This window comes from Macaca mulatta, chromosome 10 (genome assembly GCF_049350105.2).
Source record: "Macaca mulatta isolate MMU2019108-1 chromosome 10, T2T-MMU8v2.0, whole genome shotgun sequence".
Taxonomy (NCBI): Eukaryota; Metazoa; Chordata; class Mammalia; order Primates; family Cercopithecidae; genus Macaca; species Macaca mulatta.
The window spans coordinates 73,635,193-73,645,686 of NC_133415.1; the positions used below are offsets into that span (position 1 = coordinate 73,635,193).

Below are 10,494 nucleotides of genomic sequence, written 5' to 3' on the forward strand. Positions count from 1 at the left end.
TTGAGGAGGAGAGATTGGTTAGGAAGTTATTCATTAGAATAGTGAAGGAATTATGGCACATGGTGGTGTCAGTATAGATGAGAGACACAGATTCAAGAAACATTTAGCAGATGCACCTAGGAGTAGTTGGGATGACTTCAGTAATCACAAATGGACAATTGGCAAGGTACAGTAGCTCTTGCCTATAATCCCAGCACTTTGGGAGACTGAGGTGGGCAGATGGCTTGAGTGCAGGAGTTCGAGACCAGCCTGGGCAACATGGCGAGACCCTATCTCTACTAAAAATACAAAAAATAGCTAGGTGTGGTGGCGTGAGCCTGTGGTCTCAGCTACTTGGGAGCCTGGAAGACCACTTGACTGGAAGCCGGAAGTTGCAGCAACCCAAGATGGCACCCCTGCACTGCAGCCTGGGACAGGGCAAGACCCTGTCCCAAAACAACAACAACAAACAAACAGCCAATTGGATGATTAGAGTTAACTCTCTGTTTTTAATCTTATTCAATTTGACGACTGAAAGAGCACAGGGTTTGCAAGAGGGACAGTAGTTTTGTTCTGAACACAATGAGTCTGAATTGGTTTCTTACTAATCAAGTGAAGAGATTACTAAACAGATCTACTGATCTGGAGTTCAGAAGATAAATCTAGCCTAGAAATATAAATATGTGAGTCAGTTTCTTCTAGGTTGCTATAGTTTGGATATTTGACCCTCCAAATCTTGTGTTGAAATTTGACCCCAATATTGGAGGTGGAGCTAGTGGGAGGTGGAGTTAGTGGGTCACATGGAGGTGCATCCCTCATGAATGGCTTGGTGCTGTCTTCTAAGTAATGAGTGAGTTCTTGCTCTGTTAGTTCCTGCAAGAGCAAGTTGTTAAAAAGAGCCAGACACCCCATGTTTGCCTCTACTCTCACCGTGTGATTCCTGCACAGGCCAACTTCCCTTTGCCTTCTGTCATGAGTAGAAGCAGCCTGAGTCCCTCACCAGGAGCAGATGCTGGTGCCATGCTCCTTGTACAGAACTGTGAATCAGATAGACCTTTTTTCTTTGCTTGCTTTCTTTCTTTTTTTTTTAAGGAGTCTTGCTCTGTCGCCAGGCTGGAGTGCAGTGGCGCGATCTTGGCTCACTGCAACCTTCGCCTCCCAGGTTCAAGCAATTCTCCTGCCTCAGTCTCCCAAGTAGCTGGGACTACAGGCGTGTACCACCAAGCCCAGCTAATTTTTGTACTTTTTTTCGTAGAGATGGGGTTTCACCATGTTGGCCAGGATGGTCTTGATCTCTCAGCCCCGTGATCTGCTCACCTCGGCCTCCCAAAGTGCTGGGATTACAGGCGTGAGCCACCGTGCCCAGCCTAAACCCTTTTTCTCTTCTTTTCCTTTCCTTTCCTTTTTTTTTTTTTTTTTTTTGAGATGGAGTTTTTCTTTTATTTTCCAGGCTGGAGTGCAATAGTGTGATCTCAGCTCACTGCAACTTCCACCTCCCAGGTTCAAGCGATTCTCCTGTCTCAGCCTCCTGAGTAGCTTGGGTTACAGACATGTGCCACCAAGCCCAGCTAGTTTTGTATTTTTAGTAGAGATGGGGTTTCACCGTGTAGGTCAGGCTGGTCTCGACCTCCTGACCTCAGATGATCTGCCCACCTTGGCCTCCCAAAGTGCTGGGATTACAGATGAGCCACCGCTCCTGGCCCTCTTTTGTCTTTATAAATTACCCCACTTCAGGTATTCCTTTATAGCAACACAAATGGACTAACATGATGGTATTGAAGCTGTTCATTCACTAATTCGTTCAATCAGCATGTTTATCACACTCCTACTATGTGCTGGGCACTGTTCTAGCTTAGGGATTCAGATAAATTTTAGAGTCAGTTTGACAAGTTCCATGAAAATCCTTTAAGATTTTAATAGGAATTGCATTATTTGTATAATCGATACCTATATAACATTTAGGCTTTTCATCCTGAAAAAGGGTGTCTCTCTTCTTTACTTGAATTTTATTTAGTTATTTAATATTTTTGTAGTTTCTTGTTTATTTCATTATATATTTTGCATGTTTCTTTTGTTGAGTGTATTCCTGGATATTTTATAAGTTTTTTATTATTGTAAATGGAATCTGTTTTTTAGAGATGGGGTCTTGCCCCATCACCTTGAGTGTAGTGCAGTGGTGCAATTGTGGTTCACTGTAGCCTTAAACTCCTGGGTTCAAGCAGTCCTCCCACCTTGGCCTCACAAAGTACAGGGATTACAGGAATGAGCTGCCACACCTAGCTAGTCTCTTCCTTTGTTTTTGGACCTCATTGCATTGGCTAGGACTGCCAGTACAATTTGAATAGCAAGAGGGCTAGTTAGAACTTCTTTTATTTTCTTTTGTGATTTTCCAAGTGATGCAGGATGTTTGCTCCTTAACTCAGCTAAGTCCGGGTTACTGTCTCATGGTCAGGAAGAATCAGGCACATGGACACCAGAGAGTGAGGGGAGTAGAATTTATTAAGCGAAAGGAAAGCTCACAGCAAAGAGAAGGGTCTTGAAAGCAGGTTGCCAGTTGCCCCTTTCATAGTTGAATACAAGGGTGTAAGGCACGAATTTCTGGTGGCTCCACCCCATCCTTCCAGTGTGCCTGTGGACCCTTAGTCTGAGCCACTCCATATTAATTTATATCCCTTACTGTACATATGTTAAGGAATGGAATTTTCCACTGTGGATGTGTTTAGGCAATCCCCCTTTGCAAGTTCCCTTATCTGCACAAAACACCTCATGTAAGCATTTGTGAAGCCAGTGGGAGGTTCTCCAGAGACCCTTCCCTTACTGTCTGCTTAAAGCAAACTGGCTAAATTGTTTCACAAGTTTTTCTTTCTTTTTTCTTATTTATTTATTTATTTATTTCCTATTTGGGATTAGAAACCTTTTATTGAGACAAAGTAAACAGTGGGCTGAAAATATTACAGACTGAAGGAAGGCTGAGGAAACCAGAATGAAGGCAGCTCAAATGATGAACTAAATACATTCCAAAGGTACTATTTATACTTAAGGCAGTTCTAAAAGTGAGGTCTTAACCAAAAAGCCTTCACATGGCATTCAAAAAAAAAAAAAAAAAAGGAGGGGATCACTTAAATCTTTTGGATTGACTAAAAGAGTTAAATCATGTACCCAAAATCTGTGCAGCAAGGGCCTGTTTTCATCAGGTAAAGCCTATGTACAAGTAAGAACCTCTTACTCTTGTAACATTGTCCTGTTTTGTTTTGTTTTATAAGAATATATAACTTCTATCCCCACAGAGTTAGTCCAAAAGGCCTGAGTAACCTCACAGAAATATGGAGCTACCTCTACTGGCGAACTATCTACACTGCGCTGTAAATACACATATGTGTGTCCACCCCTACAGCTAAGCTGTCAATGCCTTGAGTGAAGGGGTTACAGCTCATTCATTTTATATCTACAGTGACAATAGGCACTCAATACTTTTTTTTGCCTGAATGATAAATGAAATGATTTTGTACTACCACCACTATTTACATTAACATTCCCACCATTAGCTGTCTCCAAAATAAAAACACCAAATTGCTGCCACATTTTCAGCAGTTTTCACAATAGAGTGCTTCTGGACTTTTTAATGTAAGCAAACATGCTTGATTTACCGATTTTCAGAGTGATGACACAAACTTAGCATTCTTCTTGGAGTGGAAAACTTGCTGGGAAGTTAATTCATTCTTTTTCTCTTTTTCAAAAGTGCATCTTGTAGTGCCAACTGTTTTTCTTGGAAAGAATGCTTATTTTTTTGACCGGACATTCTGGCTATACCGCATTATCATAAAGTTCTTCTGTTTTTCCTTCTCTTTATTTGTCGAACTGGAAAATTGATTCATTTTGGTTTTCTTCCTCACAAATTCTTTTTGGTCTGTCTTTCCAGCCATTGCAGTTGCTAGTCTTGTCTCTTTGTCAGACTTTGGCTTTTAATGAAGGCGTTCAATGTCCCAAGGAGAAAGTAATTCACCCCTGGGCTCTTCATCACTGTCTCTTTCAATGTATTTCCTCTTCTGGGATTTCCCGGGGGCAGCATCAAGTTCTTTTCTCATCTGGGCCATGAGGATTTTCTGGAAGTCTTCCTGAGTTAAAACTCAGCTGGTGCTGATGGCTGCAGCTTTGGCTTTCCGCTCCTCCGTGGACATACTGTTCAGCTTCTTGGAGATTTCTTGCTGTTCTTCATCGGAAGAGTGTTGCATATCAATCTATTCACCATCAGCATCCTCCTCCTCACTGAGACTGGTATTTTCCCATTCATCTTCATCATTTTCAGCATTCTCTTCTTTCTCAACTTCCAGAACTTCTGCTCCTGGAATGTAAACTTTAGCATCTAATTCTCCATATTCTTGTACTCTTGCTTCTACGGAGGCTTCTGTAGGCTTACCCCGGAATTTCTTCTGCAGCATCTGAGCATTCAGTGTTCGGAAGAGCTGAATCAAAGTTCTAGCAGACATCGTTACATTCTTATCCTTGTGTGTTTTATACTGAACCAGGTCTTGGAGGAGTTCTTCAGTCACGGCCAGAGGACATCAAGGTGTTATCTCTTTTATAGCATTGATTCCTACTGTCATGACTTCTCCAGAGTTCTTGTCAGTAACAAAATTGTATGCCAAAATCATAGGCAATGATTGAATTATCTCTGGGGGCACTAGGTGATGAGATGCTTGTGCATCAAGCAGAAGATTTTTGTTACTTCTCTTTGGTGGGGCTGCAGAAACCTTTGCAAAAGGGATAGAAATTGAAGAGGAAGAGCTCATGAATTCCTACCAATCTGGAGATGAGGTTCATGAGCATCATCTTCGCTTCAAACCTCTCCTTACAGCACTCAAGCTGCTTTAATAGTTTTTCTGCAAAATCTTGGGGATCATGCATGAATCAAGTGAATAGCTGAAAAGTTAAACACCTCTGCTTTTTTCTTCTTTTTTTTTTTTTGTTTCTCAGATTTGGAGTCACAGTCCTGTTATTCATCTTCATCTTTCCCAAGACAGAATGTCAACGCGGCAACTAATATCTTGGTGACCTTAGAGAAATGTGCAGTTGTGACAACATTGACAGTTTTGGCACCATTCCAGATGTTTCTTCTGTAGAGTTCAGTCATTACATCTAAAGACATCTCAGCTGTGGTTGCATTGCTATGTCTTAACATGGTGTACATGAAATTTTGCAATACTGCATTCACTTTATTGTTCTTGTGTTTTGCGTTTATATTCTTGATATCAGTCACAATATGTGTATAAAGTCTTTCACAGAAACTTATCATGGCAACGTAGAAGTTCAAAGAAGAGTTCTAGCAGGCTTGATGGATTGATGAGATTCTTATTTCTCAGCAAGATCAAAGCTTTGCAAAATGTCATTTGAAGATCTGGATCCAACACGGTATGATTGCAGGAGAGAAGATCTCTCACCTCTTGAGGAAAATTACTTAAACACTCTAGGTAGCAGTGGCTAATCTGTCACAAAGCAAAGGCTCTTCTGAAGTTTCCCTCTTTCTCTCTATAATTAAGATGCACACATTTAGGATGTTCTGTGCCATAAACACCACCAGCTCTGCTAGTTCTTTGCTGGGTTTATTTGGTTGCAATTTGGAAATCTCCACATTGGATTTGTAGTGATTTTACTGCTGTACAAACTCCTCGATGTAGGCCAGTGGGTCTCACTTGATCAGATTCTGTAACTGCGGCAGGTTGCTGGGCAGCTTGTTGTTTCTGCTGGACATTTTGGTTGCAGACTGGCTTCGTGGCCAGCAGTTTTAATGAAACTCAGATGGCCAGCAGCCCCTAAACCCTGCCAGTTGCAGCTACAAGTTCTCCAAACTCATACCCTTCCCTGCTAAAGAACATGTTTTTAGGAGATATAGTTAGTAATGCCCTCAAATGCTTGAATTTACAAGAAAATAAATAATATATAAAGTAATTTGATTTATAGGCTTTATTTTATTTTTACAAAATGTGAAAACATTTAATTTTACTATTCAGGCTGGGTGCAGTGGTTCACACTTGTAATCCCTGCACTTTGAGAGGCCAACGCAGGTGGATCACTTGAGGCCAGGAGTTCAAGACTAGCCTGGCCAACATGGTGAAACCTGGTCTCTACTAAAAATACAAATATTAGCCAGATGTGGGGGTCGGCACTGGTAATCCCAGCTACTTGAGAGACTGAGGCAGGAGAATTGCTTGAACCCAGGAGGCAGAGTTTGCAGTGAGCCAAGATCACTCCAGCCGGAGCAACAGAGGAAGACTCCATCTCAAAAAAAGAAAAAAAAAAAGAAAGAAAAATTTTACTGTTCAAATGCATTATCTGAAAAAACTATTGATGTAAGATGGACTTGCCAATTCTAAACAAGAGGGGTCCCTCTGGTTTTTCTGGTTGAGATTTATGTCCTAAAGGGTATCAAATGAGTTTAGAAAATATTAGGCATAACCAAGCCTAATTTGAGTATATGCCTGAAAGACTGCAAAAATACCAGTTTTGCAGTTAATGATGACCCTGTAGCATGTGCTACGCATAGCATTTTGGTTCCTGTTAATAACAGCTTGCTATCTAAACAGAATAACGTAAAGTTTGATGAGTACTACTTTAAAAATAAATATTGCTTTTATTTTCAGTGAAGTAGAAACCACTGTCTTTGTCTTGGTTTTATATTTCCAATTGCTACAAAAATAAATATGCCCAAAGATGCATCAGACAGCCATGGCGCAGCTCTGAATCCAAGGTATAGCCAACCAGACTTTTCTGTGAATAGCATATTATTATTCATATTCAAAAAATTGGTTGACCAGGATTATCTGGCTTGCCCACGAAATTGCATAATTTTAATGGAATTTAATGTCCAAATGAATAAAACAAATGACTTTGGCATAGCCACTCTGTAGATAAAAACAAATGATTTAGTTCTAGAAAAATATACTTTGTAAAAAGGAAAGAATTTGATTAAATGGTCAACTATTCACATTTTTAGTCAAAATATATATTGGCTTTCAAATTATCAATGATTGGCTTCAACTAAACTACACAGCAAGTGACTTTCATGTTGTTCAGTTATACTACCTTGTTACCAAGAATTTTAGAAATCATGTGTAACACTGGACAACCCCATATCACTTCACACATTTTAAACATATATTGATGATTGAAAAATTTAGATGTATATTTCAAATTTAGTCATTGCTCAGAGTTTTATTCCTAACTACAAAGACAAAAATTATATAAAAAATATTAATCATGATTTTCTCTGGGTGATGAAATTATGAATGACTTTATCTTTCAACTTTTCTATATTTTAAAAATTATTTGCAGTGAGCATATATTACTTAATTAATGAAAAAAACCTAGTATTTTTAGAAATGGATTCAAGTCGATCAGAAATGTTTATTAGAGTAAATCTTCAAGGGCAGAAATTTTGCAAGTGTTGCTGAGTTAGAAATAAATCTTGTGCTCTTTCTCAGATTTCTGCCCTTCACCAGCCTCCCCTATCCTTGGGGTGAAACTTGACCAACAGGAAACAGGAGATGGGAGATGGGGAGGATGTAGCAGAATAATTCCCCTGGCGCAATCTTTATCATGAATTGTCAAAGTGGTTGTACCACTTTATGCCTTGATTAGCAGCGATATGGTTTGGCTGTGTCCCCACCCAAATCTCATCTTGAATTATAGTTCCCATAATTCCCACGTGTCATGGGAGGGACACAGTGGGAGGCAATTGAATCATGGGGGCAGGTCTTTTCTGTGCTATTTTCATGGTAGTGAATAAGTCTCACGAGATGTGATAGTTTTATAAATGGGAGTTTCCTGCAAAAGCTGTCTTGCCTGCCGCCATGTAAGATGTGACTTTGCTTCTTCTTTGCCTTCCATCATGATTGTGAGGCCTCCCCAACCATGTGTAACTGTGACTCCATTAAACCTCTTTCCTTTATAAATAACCCAGTCTTGAATGTGTCTTTACTAGCAGTGTGAGAACAGGGTAATACAAGCAGTGAGTACCCATTCCTGTCTCCCACATCTTTACTTGTTTGGTCTGGTTTGCGGCAATTATCAGACTATCTTGCCTCATAGGTAGGGACCTGAGTTTGTTCACCTCTCTCTCCACTCCATCCCACCTATCCTACTCCTTGCCCTTGTATTGTAGAGCTTAGGACCGTTACATGAATACTGAAGCAAGGACTCGTTGTATTTGTTTCATTCATTCAGAAACCATTTAGTACCTCCTGTGTAGGGCACATGGGGAACAGATAATAAAAGAGCAAACAAGGTAGCTTTCAAAAAGCCACTCACCTGGTGGGGATCACTGGGCAGACACTTTAATGTCTGGCACAGTACCCTGTGATAAGTGCTGCGGTGAAGCTGTGGGGTACGTGCATGTTCAAGCTGCCAGGATAAAGAATGTGAGGTTGTAACTGATTCCATCTGGATAAAAAGGGGGCAGTCAAGGCAAGGTCGCCCAGGAAATAGTATTTGGGCTGAGTCTTAGAGGTGAACTCTAAGAGTAATTGCTTTGCCCAGTTTAGAAAAAATATACACCAAACTTATTTCCCCGCACCCCCACCCCCACGCCCCCAAGACAGAGTCTCACTTTGTCGCTCAGGCTGTAGTGCAATGGCACGATCTCAGTTCATTGCAACCTCCGCCTCCTGCATTAAAGCGATTCTCCTGTCTCAGCCTCCCAAGTAGCTGGGATTATAGGCATGTGCCACTACGCCCAGCTAATTTTTGTATCCTCAGTACAGATGGGGTTTCACCATGTTGGCCAGGCTAGTATCGAACTCTTGACCTCAAGTGATCCGCCCATCTCGGCCTCCCAGAGTGCTGGGATTACAGGCGTGAGCCACAGCCCCTGGCACAATATATACCAAATTTCTACAAGGACTAACAATGCTAACTTAAGGCCTAAAGCTATAACTCTGAGTCATTCACCCCTTAGGGTCAGCTACCTTTCCTTTTGAACTCACCTTTAAGAGACGTTTTGTTTCAAACTAATGGTATTAAAATGTCTCAAAACACTTCAAGCTCAAACAATTCATGTAAAATAATCACTGAACAATTTTATTTGAATATTGTTTTACTTCTGAAGCTTCCAAGAATAAGAAATACTTTAAAAAGTGATCTAAATTTTAAGAAATAAAAAAAGCCTAAATCTTTATTGTAATTTTACGTGGTGGAAACAAGAGTCTAGAGTGAGAAGACTTGACTCTACTGCTTATCAGCTACTGGATGCTGTCACTCATATCATTTAACTTTTCTGCCTCCCTCATAAGGGAAACATTACTGAAAACAGAAAACAAACAAACAAACAAACAAAAACAGCAGTCAGGTCTGAATGGTGGCATCCCCTTAATCTCTAATACTGGAGTATTTTCTAAATGCTTAGGCTCCCAGAACAATGTTATCATTAAGAGCATGGATTTAACAGGCTCGGCTTAGTGGCTCAGGCCTGTAATCCAAACACTTTGGGAGGCCAACGCGGGTAGGTCCCTTGCATTCAGGAGTTCAGAACTGGCCTGTGTAACACAGTGAGACTCCATCTCTACAAAAAATACAAAAATTAGCCAGGTGTGGTGGTGCACGACTGTAGTCCCAGCTACTTGGGAGGCTGAGGCAGGAGAATCACTTGAGCCCAGGAGGTTTTGGTTTTGTGAGCCATGATAGCACCACTGCGCTCCAACCTGGGCAGCAGAGGGAGACCCTGTCTCAAAAAAAAAAAAAAAAAGCATGGATTTGATGTTAAATAAACTTCATTTCAGTCCCAATTCTTTTAATTCCTAATGATTGACTCTGGACAAATTACTTCTCTGTGCCTCCATTTTATCATCTGTAAAATGGGAATAGCTACCACATGAGGGTGCTGTGGGAATTGAGTGAAATAATTAGTGTAATGTGCTGAGCATAGTGTCAAACATAGTAAGCCCTCAATAAATATTTGCTGATAGAACGATTTATTAATAGGATAGTGATATAATTCCATTTCAGAGTGGACTTCTGGTGGGACATAGAATTTGATAGAAATACTAGTTTTTCAATTCTATGAAAAAACTGTATTTGAATAATAGTAAATGTGAATCCTAATAGAATTGTAATACTAAAGTCAACTTGTTCTTTTTTTTTTTTTTTCTTGAGAAGGAGACTCGCTCTGTCTCCCAGGCTTGGCTCAGAGATCTTGGCTAAATGCAACCTCCACCTCCTGGGTTCAAGTGATTCTCCTGCCTCATCCTCCCGAGTAGCTGGGATTACAGGTGCCTGTTACCACGCCTGGCTAATTTTTGGACTTTTAGTAGACACAAGGTTTCGCCGTGTTGGCCAGGCTGGTCTCGAATTCCTGACCTCAAGTGATCCACTTGCCTCCACCTCCCAAAGTGCTGGGATTACAGGACTGAGTCACTGCGCCCAGGCCATTTTAGTTTTTCAGCCTGTTTCTTTTTGTTGGGAGAAAAGACAGACAGGGTGGGAAGCCTATTGATTAAAAGAGACTCAAGAGATATGCAACATATG

General features: G+C 40.7%; 1 pseudogene; it reads right to left on the bottom strand.

The window, feature by feature from the left end:
- Positions 1-3,560: 3,560 nt before the first annotated feature.
- On the bottom strand, positions 3,561-5,770 carry LOC719566 (protein SDA1 homolog pseudogene; annotated as a pseudogene).
- Positions 5,771-10,494: the final 4,724 nt, after the last annotated feature.